At 42.6% G+C, this 13,393-nt stretch overlaps 1 pseudogene; it reads left to right on the top strand.

Moving 5' to 3' along the window:
- Positions 1–2,012: 2,012 nt before the first annotated feature.
- Positions 2,013–2,653, top strand: LOC121283417 (annotated as a pseudogene).
- Positions 2,654–13,393: the final 10,740 nt, after the last annotated feature.

Raw genomic sequence — 13,393 nt, 5'->3', positions numbered from 1 at the left:
CCTTATACTACAGATATAGCACAGGAGGAGGCAATTCAGCCCATTGTTCCTTTTTTGGTAGAACTATTGAACTATTGAGTTGCTGAACCCCATATCTCTTCAATTTTTTTCCCTTTTCTTGAATGTTACTATTATATCTGCTTCCAGCACTCTTTTTCAGCACTGCATTCCAGATTACAGCAATGCTATAAAAATGTTTCCCCATGTCACTTCTGTTTTTGAGTGCGCTCTGGTTACTGACCTCCTGCCACTAGAAACAGTTTCTCCTTACAGGTTGAATATCCTTTATCCAAAAACCGATGTGGTGAAACCGATTCCTGGCCTTCTCGCCATATTGTCTGTTCACGGCACGAAACATGCCCCACATCAGCAGGAACAGAAAATTCCACTCAAAATACATAATATCTCAACTACGCATTTGTGACACTTCACCTCCTTTAAAATTGTACCATTTAGTTTAGCCTTTCCTCATTCTTCCTATGAACATGTATCACTTCTGTATTGAATTGCATCTGCCCAGTTCACCAGTCTATATTCTTATGGAGTATGTCACTATCTGCTTCATTGTTTATTTCACTTCCAAGTTCAGCATCACCTGCAAACTTTGAAATTATTCCTGTATACCTAAAGTCCAATTTATTAATAATATATGAAGACCAGCAGTTATCCTAATGCCGACACCTAGGGAGCACTCCCCAACAATTTGAAAAATATCTGCTTACTCCCTGCTTTCTGTCCCTTAGCCAATTTTGTATCCCTTTTATGGTCCCAATGGACTTTTTATTCTTTAATTGGATGTGGGCATTGCTGGGAAGGCCAGTGTTTGTTGCCCATCCCTAACTGCCCTTGGGAAGGTGAGCCGCCTTGTTGAATTGCTGCAGTCCATGTGGTGTAGGTACACCCACAATGCTGTTAGGGAGGGAATTCCAGGATTTTGATCCAGCGATTTGCTGACAAGTCTATTATATTGTGCTTTATCAAATGCCTTTTGAAAGTTCATATTCGCAACATCAAGTGCACCTCTCAATTCAGGAGAACATGATGGTCAGTCTGGAGTATAATGAACCCCAGATTTGAATAGCCTGTTAATATTCACTGACCGAGCTCCAATGACGAAATGGTTGCTTAAGTGTGGTATTAGAGGCAAAGGGCTGCAAAAAACTGATTCATGAGTGATAACATTGAGTGTACTATGGAAATATTTTCAGCAGAGGACAGAAATGGGGAAAAATTGACAAGAAAAGGACACTAGGGGCTACAGTGGTGTGTTTGGAGGCAGGGAGTACATTTAATCAGGCGTGAGGATGGCAGTTGAGCACCCTGCCGCCGCCTTCCCATCTCCACTGATTAAGTCTGGGAAGGGAAGGCCTGTGGTTGACCTTCCTGCCCCGCTGGCAATTGAGGCCCTTAAGTGGACAATTAATGGCCACTTGAAGGCCTCATCCCTGTGCACCATTAGCATTAACACAGCTGTGGGCTAGCCTGCTGCCACACAGCATGCACGGCAAGTAAAATGGTGCTTGTCATCTCCTGGGGGAAGGGGGTGGCGGGACGGGGGTCTCTCATTGAAAAACTAGAAGGGGGGGGGCTGCTGAGAGCCAAACCTCGCCCCCCCCCACTCCTTGCTAGTGTCATTCCACCACCCCCGCCAACCCTGTGCCCTTACCTCTGGCCTGGGTCTCTCCATAATCCAAGGCCTCCAATACGTGTATTTCCTGCAGCAGCCACCACCTCCCCAGTGACATTGCTGGGCAAAAGAGCTGCCGGTCTCTGATTGGTTGGAAGCTCTCAACTTCCACCCCCAGGGCCCTGATACCGGGGAAACTGACTACTGCCTTATTGGCTTGTGGATCAGCAGGCCTTCCCCAAAGGAGGCTAAGTAGGTCTCTCGCCAGCTGGCAGGCAAGACCCTTGTCACCTCCAGAACATTCTGCCCCATTTGCGGGAAAATACCAGTAGGCCTCAGGCCCCGACTGACTTCAAACAAAAACACCCCTCAAAAAGGTAGCAGGATGGGCCACCGACCAGCCCGCTGTTACAGATACTGTAAGAACAAATCCTACCCCAAATCCCATTTATGTCGGAGTGTCCCTGATCCCAAGTCCAGGATTTTCGACCTGGGTCCCAAGAAAGCCAAGATGGATGAGTTCCCGTTGTGTGGCCACATGGTGTCCAATGCATACAAGCAGCTATCCTCCGAAACTCTGGAGGCGGCTCTTATCTGAGCCAACAAGTACATGGTCAAGACAGGGATGGATTCCACATCCGGATACGCCTGCACCCTTCTCATGTCATCCGGACCAACAAGATGTTGTCGTGTGCTGGTGCTGATAGGTTGCAGACTGGTATGCGCGGTGCCTTTGGCAAACCTCAGGGCACAGTTGCCCCTGTGAACATTGGCCAGGTCATCATATCTTTGCACACGAAGATGCAGAACAATGAGCACGTGGTTGATGCCCTCCGCAGGGCAAAGCTCAAGTTTCCGGGAAGGCAGAAGATTCACATCTCCAAGAAGTAGGGCTTCACCAAGTTCAACACCGAGGACTTTGATGACATGGTGGCTGAGAAGCACCTGTTTCCAGATGGCTGCGGGGTGAAGTATATCCCTGAGAGGGGCCCCCTCAATGTGTGGCGTGCACTGCACGCTGTTTGAATGTGACTCGCTCGCAGAACAATTTAACATTAAAAGGAAAGTTACTGACCATAAAAAAAAATAAAGAAGCTCTAAGTTATTTTGTTGGGTTGCAAAATGCTGTTTAAAATTTGGATATTGTCAAGTACATCCCAGTTGATTGTGATAATGATAAATAGTCCCACTTTTGAGGTAACTATCACTCAGTTATGCAGTCATCTACTGGGGTTACTCATCATATGACTTACTTCAGTTCATCTCTGGTATAGCACTGGCTGATAGGTTAATCTCCTTACAGCCTCATTATACAGGAGTGATAGTTGTTATTAACCAAGTGATGGGTTACAGCTGTTTGGAATTTTGAGATTGAATGAGATGAAAGAGATCATTGTGCTTACTGACCTTGACAAGAAGGATGCTAGAATGTCCTGCCATCCCTTGTGGAAATGCAAACAATATTCTTGGAGTCACCTCTGAATATTTTGGTAATTGTGTAAATTTTTGGAATAGAGTTATAAGTGCTACAATTATCATTTTTGGCATCTATCTTCTGTCACAAACATCTACGTAGTAAGGGCTGTAAAAGATATACTAGAGCCTTACAAAAACTGGAAAGAAAAGGTGGCCCGAGATGCAATTTTTTGATATAATCAGGTAAGTGATGAATCATGCTGAGTACTACTTTTGAACAATGTGGGTTCTTTTGGTAGTGTTTTACTTGTCAGATAACATGTTATTCACTTTCATTTTGACCAGGTACTTACTGGTTCCCCACAGACTAGATGGAGTGGTGGAGGTGAAATGTCAGCCTGGAATATGTGTTCCAGTCTCTGCAGTTGGGCTTGGATCTATGTCCTCCAGGCTCAGATCAAAGTGCTAGACTGAGCTAAGACTTACAATGATAACTGAAGTTCACAAGAATTTGGAAGTGTTTATTTTCTTACAATATTTCTGAATTCAGTCTGTGAAATACTGTTATGTTCAGCAGATAGGACAGTTCCTCTATCCAGTCATGCAAGTGATAAAAATTGCACTATCAATCCTAAAGCCAAAATAAATTGAGATGTAGTAAACCATTTTCTGAATTAGATTTGCATACAAATAGTATTTCATAAATTATTTTCCATAACAAACATGCATTTACATGTTCTCTATTGCCTTCCTACTTATATCCTTGCCCCCAGCAAAGTCAATTGCCTCCCTTCATCTTCTGGTAGCCACTGGATCACTAATAGCAATACATCATATTTTGATAATGGGAGCAGTGCTTGTTGGAGTATGAGATGAAGAGTCGGATGACAATGTGCTTTCACAAGGCGGATAATAATGCAATGGCAGGCAGGCATTGATGTAGGGGCCTGAGGCTTATATCCAACAGAAATGGGATTTGATTTAATCAGTCACTAAATCTGACCCTGATTTTATCTCCTACAACCCGTGGGCAGCTTATTTTATAACTCTGAATTTTTGATCATTGAGCAATGCTGTAGGAGTTTTTTAATTTAAAACAAAAGCACTTTGGTGCTTCGAAGGCAGCCAGGGGTCCTGTCAGGCTACTGGTACAGGTATTCCAGACCTTGAACCATGTGAGGGCAGCCAGGGGTCTTTTCAGGCTCCTGGCACAGGTATTCCAGACCTTGAACCATGTGATGCTCCCAGCACATCATTAACAACATATGATGCTTTTTGTTGGAAGAATGAGAAGAGACAATGTACACTGGCACAATCTTAAAGGTGAAGAAAGAATCAAGAGATCTAGGGTTGTACATGCACAAATCTTTCAAGGCGGCAGGATAAGTTGACAAAACCGTTTTAAATAAAAACCTAGGGGATTCTAGGATTTAAAGATGGAGGCATAGAGTACAAAAGCAAGGAAGTTATAATAAACCTTTGTGAATCACTGGTTAGACCACAGCCATGCTAATGTAATTCTGCGTACCACACTTTGGGGCAGAAGTACAAACCTTCAGGAAAATCTGCAGATAAGACTTACTAGAATAGTACAGGGATGAAAGACTTCAGGTACATTTTGTTTTATACTATTATGGGATGAAGGCGTCACTGGCTATGCCAGCATTTATTACCCATTCCTAACTGCCATTGAGAAGGTGGTGGTGAGCCACCTTCTTGAACTGCTGTAATCCATGTGGTGTAAGTATACCCACAGGGCTGTAGGAAGGGAGTTCCAAGATTTTGACTGGGCAACAGTGAAGGAACAGTGATATTGTTCCAAGTCAGGATGGTCTGTGTCTGGAGGGGAACTTGTATGTGGTGGTTTCCCAAGCATCAGCAGCCCTTGTCCTTCTAGATGGTAGAGGTCGCAGGTTTGGAAGGTACTGTTGAGGGAGGCTTGGTGAGCTGCTGCAGTGCATCTTGGAGATTGTATACGCTGCTGCCGCTGCGTCAGTGGTGGATGTGGTGCCAATCAAGTGGGCTGCTTTGTCATTGGCAAAAAGAGTAACAGTAATGTGTGAAAACTTTTTTCATCCAGAGGGTGGTTGGAGTCTGGAATGAACCTCCTGAGAGAGTGAGGAGGCAGGTTCGATCAAAGGTATTCAAAAGGGAATGGGATTGCTACCTGAAAAGAAAGAATGTTCAACGTTATGGGGATAAGGCAGGGGAGTGGGATAGGTAGAATGCTTTTTCAGGGAGCCACTGCAGACTTGATGGGTCAAGGGGCTGCCTTCTGCACTGTGATCTGGCATGGACAGTGTTGAGCTTTTTGAGCATTGATGGAGCTGGATTTATCCAGGCAAGTGGTGAGTATTCCATCACACTCCTGACTTGTGCCTTGTAGATGATAGCCAGGCTTTCGGGAGTCAGGAGGCGAGTTACTAGGCCCAACTATCTTCAGCCGCTCCATCAATAACCTTCCTTTCATCATAAGATCAGAAGTCGGGATGTTCGTGGATGATTGCACAATGTTCACCATTCGCAACTCCTCAAAGACTGAAGCAGTCCATGTCCAAATGCAGCAAGACCTGGATAATATCCAAGCTTGGGCTGACAAGTGGCAAGTAACATTCGTGCCACACATGTGCCAGGCAATGACCATCTCCAGTGAGAGAGAATCTAACCATTGAAAGGCATTACCATCACTGAATACCCTGTTATTGTCTCCCTGGGGGTTACCATTGACCAGAAACTGTACCAGACTAGCCATACAAATACTGTGGCTACAAGAGAAGGTCTGAGGCTAGGAATCCTGCAGTGAGTAACTCACCACCTGACTCACCAAATCCTGTCCACCATCTACAAGGTACAAGTCAGGAGTGTGATGGAATACTCTCCACTTGCCTGGATGAGTGCAGCTCCCACAACACTCAAGAATCTTGACATCATTCAGGACAAACCAGCCCACTTGATTGACACTCCATCCACAAACATACACTCCCTCCACCACCGACGCACAGTAGCAGCAGTGTGTACCATCTACAAGATGCACTGCAGGAATTCACCAAGGCTCCTTGGACAGCACCTTCCAAACCCACAACCACTACCATCTAGAAGGACAAGGACAGCAGACACATGGGAACACCACCACCTGGAAGGTCCCCTCCAAGCCACTCACCGTCTTGACTTGGAAAATATCGCCATTCCTTCACTGTCGCTGGGTCAAAATCCTGAAACTCCTTAGCAGCAGTTTGGGTATACCTACTCTATTTAGACTGTTCTTCAAGAAGGCAGCTTACCATCACCTTCTCAAGGGCAATTAGGGATGGGCAATAAATGCTGGTCTAGCCAGCAATGCCCACATCCCATGAATGAATTTTAAAAAGTGCCGCTTGATAGGACTGTTGATAAATCCCTATCATAACTTTGCTGATGATCGAGATTGGACTGATGGGGCAGTAATTGGCTGGTTGATCCTGCTTTTTGAGTACAGAGCATACCTGGGCAATTATCCATGTTGTCGGGTAGATGCCAGTGTTGTAGCTGCACTGGAACAGCTTGACTAGGAGCGCGGCTAGTTCTGGAGCACAAGTCTTCAGTACTATTCAGGAATGTGGCCAGGGCTCATAGCTTTGCAGTATTCAATGCTTCCAGCTGTTTCTTGATATCACTTGGAGTGAATCGGATTGGCTGAAGACTGGCCTCTGTGATGCTGGGGACCCAGATGGAGCATCCACCTGGCATTACTTGCTGAAGGTGATTGCAAATGCTTCAGCCTTGTCTTTTGCACTGATGTGCTGGGCTATCCCATCATTGAGGATGGGGATATTTGTGGAGCTGCCTCCTCCAGTTAGTTGTTTAATTGTCCATGGCAATATTAGGGAAACTATTAGTGTCCTTCTTGAGCAGAGAAGTTAAGGGAAGATTTGTTAGAAGTATTAAGAATCATTAAGGCTTTACCTAGCGTAAATAAGGAAAAATGGTTTCATGTGGCAGAAGAGTTGGTAATCAAAGGACACAAATTTAAGGTAATTGGCAAAAGGAACAGAAGGGAGATGAGGTTTTTTTTTAACCCAGCAAGTTCTGACCTAGGATGCACTGCCAAAAAGGGTCGCTGAAAGTAGTTTCAACAGTAAATTTCAAAAGGGAATTGCATATATACTTGAAAAGATAACATTTGCAGAACAATGACGAAGAGTGGGGAAGTTGGACTAATTGGATAGCTCTTTTAAAATAATGACATAGGTATGATGTGCCAAATGGCCACCTGCTGTGACTCTATATCTGGAGCATCACCTCTTCAACATCTGTCTCTGCACCCTAATATGTTCCTGTATCTGCTCACCACCAAACATCCACCTCTATCCCCTAAAACCAACCTGGCAACAATATTTCATCTTATTGTATTCAACTCTCTCCTGAGCATCCCCATGAACATTTTTAAAATCTCCAACAACAATTAATACCTGAGGACAAGACTCTATATTTGTAATAAAAGGGAAGAAATGTACATTTAGAATGCACTCATCACAGATGTCTCAAAAGTGCTTTACAGGCAATGAGGTACTTTAAGTGTTGCAACATAGGAAACATGGCAGCCAATTTGTGCACTGCAAACTGCCACAAACAGCAGTGTGATGATGACCAGATAATTCTTTGGACTCAGAGGCAAGAGTCCATCTGAGCCACTGCTGACATAGTTAAGTTTCAATACCAGCGAGGCAGTAATAAAAACTTATCACACTGTTGTACTTAGACTTGAAATAACACGTTTTAACTTTCTGAGATGAATTTATCATGTAAAAACACAATGGAAATGTCACACCATTTAATGTATGTCACTGGTGAGGCAGATGGCGAGATGTTATTTTTGCAAAGCTAATAGTGATGTAGTGGAACTTGCACAGCAGTTTTTGGATGTTCACATTTAAAGGTACATTTACTCTTCACCTGAAGTCTCTGTACCACTTGCGCATAAATAATGGATAGTGCCGTAAGCCTCACCATTATTTGACACGTTAATCTGGCCCATTATTGGGCCTAATAATATGTATTTTACCATTACACAGTTTATTTGTTCTTTAGGAGTGTGAATGCTTTGGTTTTATTAGAAACTGAGATGAGTGAAGTTGGGTGATGTGGGAGATAGAATCAGAGATGTGTGACTTCCAATATGTTGTTGTAGTGTAGAGGATCTTTTGAAGACCTGTCATGTATTTTATTCACTTGCATAAAATCAGCTGCAGTTCCTTTTCTGTTTTTCAATATTCTTGCTCTGGGCACCTACTGGAATGTAAAAACAACTGACATTTTGTCTAAAAGTATAAGAAATTGCTATTTATTCAAAGCAGATAAAGGAAAATTATATTATTCTATAGTCCACAGAATTGGAAAAATATGTTTTTCAAATTTGGCCTGACATCATGTGGAAATTGTATATCAAACCTTTTCATTTTTGAACAAACTGATATCAGTGTGGCAGAATAACTGAACCTTTGCAATTCTGCACGTAGCAATTTCCATATTCAGCCCATTGGGGAAGTAGTTCAATACTTGCAGGTGAGCCAATCTAGGGTGCTTTCAAACACCTCCTAGTGACCACTTCACAGAATAACCTACCTGCCTTATCCACCTAGGTAAAGTACACTGAGGAACCTAATGAAGGTGATAATTTTTTTAATAGACTTCAGTCAGTGCTATTAAAACGTGAAGCATGATTGTAACAACTTCTCAAATTTGAAGGACAAAAATAATCTCTTTAATGATGTGTTTGCATCATTTAGTATTTTCTATTTTTTCAACAGCAATATTTCAATAAAAAAGTGCTTCAGAAGTCAAAAATTGTAAGGAAAATAGCAAGTGAAGCTTTTTGCGTGTTCTTTGCTTACCTTGGACAAGGTGCCCTCTAAGTGCCACTGCAGGGAATCGTAACAAGCTTGAGTGATTGAACCACTCTTGATTTAAGGCTGCTGTTAACAGATAACTCTAATCATTGCAGTTTTCGCCTCTGACCTCAGTGAAATAACTATTTTTGAAAGCAGCAGATGTGCATGACAGCCTAAGTTTTTGAAGGTTGACTGATGTTGAATATTAACCATAATCAGAGCATAAGTGAGCTGGGTGTTGTAATCATGGACTGTCATTACCCACAAACCAGATTTAGAGGGAATTATCAGCTTTTTTTCCCTTTATAGTTTCATTTAGGTTTACAATTTAAATTAAATTTAATATATGGTATCTCTCCACATAATGCCCTGGATTGATGACAGAAATCTTCAAAATCAATTAATATAAACTCTGCATTATTAACCACACTGTTAAGCATGTGTTGGTACTTGAACTGGTAACCATCTTGATCATTTGTTCAACTTATGTTCAAAAAGTTGTTAACTTATTCGGGTATCTGAAAGTAATAGTTCATCAAATATAAGAGCTAAGGAGAAAATGCAGTGCCAAATCACTAGGATTGTGTTGGGTCTGAGGCCTTAACCTTACCAAAACGTCAAAAAGGACTTGTAAAATCAGGGCTTTGTTGATGGAACGGGGAAGACTAAATGGAATTTTATAGAGATTTGCCAAATCAAGTAAGATTTTGTGAGAAGAGAAAGTGAAAGGTTGTTTCAACTCATGAATATATCTGTTGTTAAGGGGCATGGACTAAGAATTATCATTCAAAGAATAGGGTGGGGGGTGCTGGGAAGAAAGAAGATGGGCTAAAACTTTGCCCCAGGCAGTGACACAAAATGGGTGATACCAGTTGGCCACTTGTTACACACAGAACATGATATTCAGTTCCATTGCAGTCAATGGAATTTAATGGCAGGTGCTCCTTATAACAGGTGGACACTCTGATAGCACTCATTTTGCACTATTGCCCAAGACAAATTTCTAGCCCGTAACACCATAGAATTTTATGGCACAGAGTGAGGCCTTTTGGTGCATCGGGCCTCCGTTTTTATACCAACGCTATTTGGAACACGGACTGCTTTCCTGCAAGAGGCTGTGGAGCAGATATGTCATCAATTAAATAGGATTGTAGAAACATTTGAGGAGGAAGAGTATAAAAGGATGTGGGAAAAGAGCAGGAAAACTGCATTACAGTAGACAGTTCCACTTGAAGAGCTCACAGCAGCATAGGTACAATTGGGCAATCAGCCTTCTTCATTGGTTTTATGGCGCATAGAAAATGAAGAGAACATACCTGTGCTAATTGTGAAACTTCACTGTTGCACCAATTGTAAAGCAAGGGTTAAACAACAATGGTTCAGAACATTTCTTCCCAATTTTGATCCCAAAAATGAAGCAACACTTTGGTAAAGTTTATCTATTTTTGTTCAGAGAGTCAAATATTTGCACTGTCTAAACTCTGGGCATTGTGGCACTTGTATTTCAGGAAGTTTTGACAACTTTTCCAAGAAAGGATTTAAAGAAATTGAATTATTTTAAGTGTTTAGTTTTAAAAACAAAATGGATTTTTACAAGTTCAAAAGGGAAAGCCATAGACAGTAGCCATTTGCAGAAGGTTATTTAAAACAAAACGTTTACATGGGACAGAACCTTTTCGTTGGGGTGGGGTGGGCCCGACATGCTGACACGTAGTGACGCGCGATGATGTTGGGCATGCCTCCCGACGTCATCGTGCGTCATCTTGACATTTCATTCAGCGGGCATGCGGCAGAGGTGGCTGCACACCTGCTGAAATGTCAACGGCCTATTAAGGCCATTAAAAAAATTAATTAGACTTGTTAGGAACACTGCCCATCCAACCTTGAGGCTGGCGGGTAGGCGAAGAGGCCAAGTGGCCTTCGCGTTTTACAGGAAACTTCGTCCACAGGTGGGATGAGGTTTCCTGAAGCTTTTATAAAATAAATAAATAAAATTTCCAAACTTCACAAACATGTCCCAGCTCATGTGACACTATCACATGAGGGGACATATTTAAATAAAATTTTACTTGATTTATTAAAAAGTTTTATAATCCAGTCAATCTCCCTGAGGCAGCTCCATGCCTCAGGGAGATTGCTGCATTCTTTTGCGCGCATGCCCCAACTCTGCTCCTCCCCACCCACACGGATAGTGCTGAGCGCTACTGGCTGTGCATTACACTGGACGGGCCTTAATTGGCCTGCCTGCGTAAAACGGTGGGGCGCAGCCAATCGAGTGCGGCTATTGGGTCCGCACCCGCCCCCACCCGCCATAGGAAAAATGCTCCCCATGGTGACGAAGACAATTGGGAACAATAGGGAGTTGTCATCCCATTCTAAGGCCTCCCAACAAATATTTACACCATGAGACAGTAGAAAGCCCTTCAGGTGAGCCATGCATGAAGCCAGTTTCATAGGAAAAGGGTGTTGGATTATGACCCAAGAGTGAAGATAGATATAAGGTGGGGTAAGTCAAAGCACATAGAAGTACGATAATTAATCTGCTTATGGGAGTGACTGGTGCTACTGAACTCAAGAAGGTATCAATGGTGGACTTGAATTTGTAATACTAGCTGAATAGTGGGTGATTGGAACAAGCTTTCTTTGTCCATCTTATTTAGACGTCCTTGGAATAGGGGGATCTCTTTAAAATAAACACACCATTAGTCATTTGGTAGTACAGAACTTGAGTATTGCTGAAAAAAGAGACATGCCGAAGCTTTTCATCTTGCAGTCATAAGGACACCGCAAGAATACCAATATCAAGGGAAAACTGCATGAGAAGAGAATGTTGATTGGTTGGCAAGTGAACTCTGGTAGAGGCATTGCCATGGAGAATGCATCAATTGATGATGACTGACAATTAACTGCCAAGCATTGTTTGAAATTTAAACCAGACAGCTTGACCCTGATTGGTCAAGGCATTGTCCTGAGGAATGAGTCAGCGAATGGCTGTCACTTGTTTTGTTGAAACAGGCACAATACATGTACATGTTCTTCCTGTCTGCAAGGATTGGGGCTCTGTGTATTAATATATGTAGCTTCCAGTACATGCAAATGTGCCACATTGCCTGACTATTTTAAATTGGTTGTCAGCGTAATTATTAGCACATTGGGGATTATTTAGCAAATATCCAGTTGCAGAATCAAACCTAATGTTGGTCACTCTGTTTTGAGTTTTGCAAGCATGGGCTGGTTGGGTACAGTCTGTACCCTGCCTTTTGCGATCAGCAGCTGAGACATACTGTTTGATACAATCAGCCAGTCTTTGGGACGTACGGCTTACATAACTGGCATCACACTGGCACTAAAATTCATATACCACATTACTCATTTGTGTGATAAGCAAAACGTCTATTTGGCTTGATGGCAGCATCCTGTTAGTGGCAAATACCACTCGTATTGCTGCTGCATAGTAGCAGTGTGAAACAGCTAACTTCACCTGTTGCTCAAATTTTTGAGATACCTTGCCCTTCCAGGGTAATCTGAGGTAGACTGGACACTTTCCAGGGCCGAAAGTGATGGCCTTATGCCCATTCATGAGTTTGCGTGATACACAGTGTGAATTTATCCGATTAGGGTAACCATTATGCTACAGGATGCCTTTGATGCACCCTATTTCAGCATCAAGTTTGCATGGTGAGCGAATGACTTGGGCCCCATTTACAAGATTGCCGATAAGACCAATCTTATAGCGTGTAACTATAGAAATCCAAACTCATGTGTTGACTAATGAAAGTAGGCTTGTGGTAAACCATGGTAGAGAAGCCCCTGCAGATTTCTCAGCTAGTACATCAAGGAAAGGGAGCTTATTTGACTACTCCATTTAAAAGGTGAATTTGAGCTCAGGATGGAGCCCATTAAGACATGCAAGGAAATTGTTACATGCAGCTGCAGATTTAAATATAGCAAACATATCATCCACATATCAGAAATATGCGAGGGGTAGGAGGTTAGATGTCATTCCATCCCTGAACAGATCATTGTGTGCTATATATCATGCAAACTCATAAACGAGTCTAAGGCTGTCACTTTCAGCCCTGAAAAGTGGTATATGAATTTCAGTGCCCGTGCGATACTAGTTATGTAGGCCATATTTCCCAAAGACTGGCAGATTGTATCAAATAACATGAACCAGCTGCTGTTTGCAACAAGCGTGGTACAGACTGTACCCAACCAACATGTGCTTGCAAAACTCAAAACACAGTGTCCAACATTAGATGTGATTCTGCGATTGGACAACGTTTGCTAAATAATCTGTGTGCTAAAAGTTATGATGACAACCAATTTAAGAATTTCTGAAGAGTCATACAGACTCAAAATGTTGACTCTTTCTCTCCACAGATGCTGTCAGACCTGCTGAGTTTTCCAGCAATCTTTGTTTTTGCTTCAGATTTCCAACATCCGTAGTATTTTGCTTTTAGCCAATTTAAGATTGTCAGGC

This window comes from Carcharodon carcharias, chromosome 10 (genome assembly GCF_017639515.1).
Source record: "Carcharodon carcharias isolate sCarCar2 chromosome 10, sCarCar2.pri, whole genome shotgun sequence".
Classification (NCBI taxonomy): domain Eukaryota; kingdom Metazoa; phylum Chordata; class Chondrichthyes; order Lamniformes; family Lamnidae; genus Carcharodon; species Carcharodon carcharias.
This window is presented reverse-complemented; position numbering and strand designations above follow the sequence as displayed.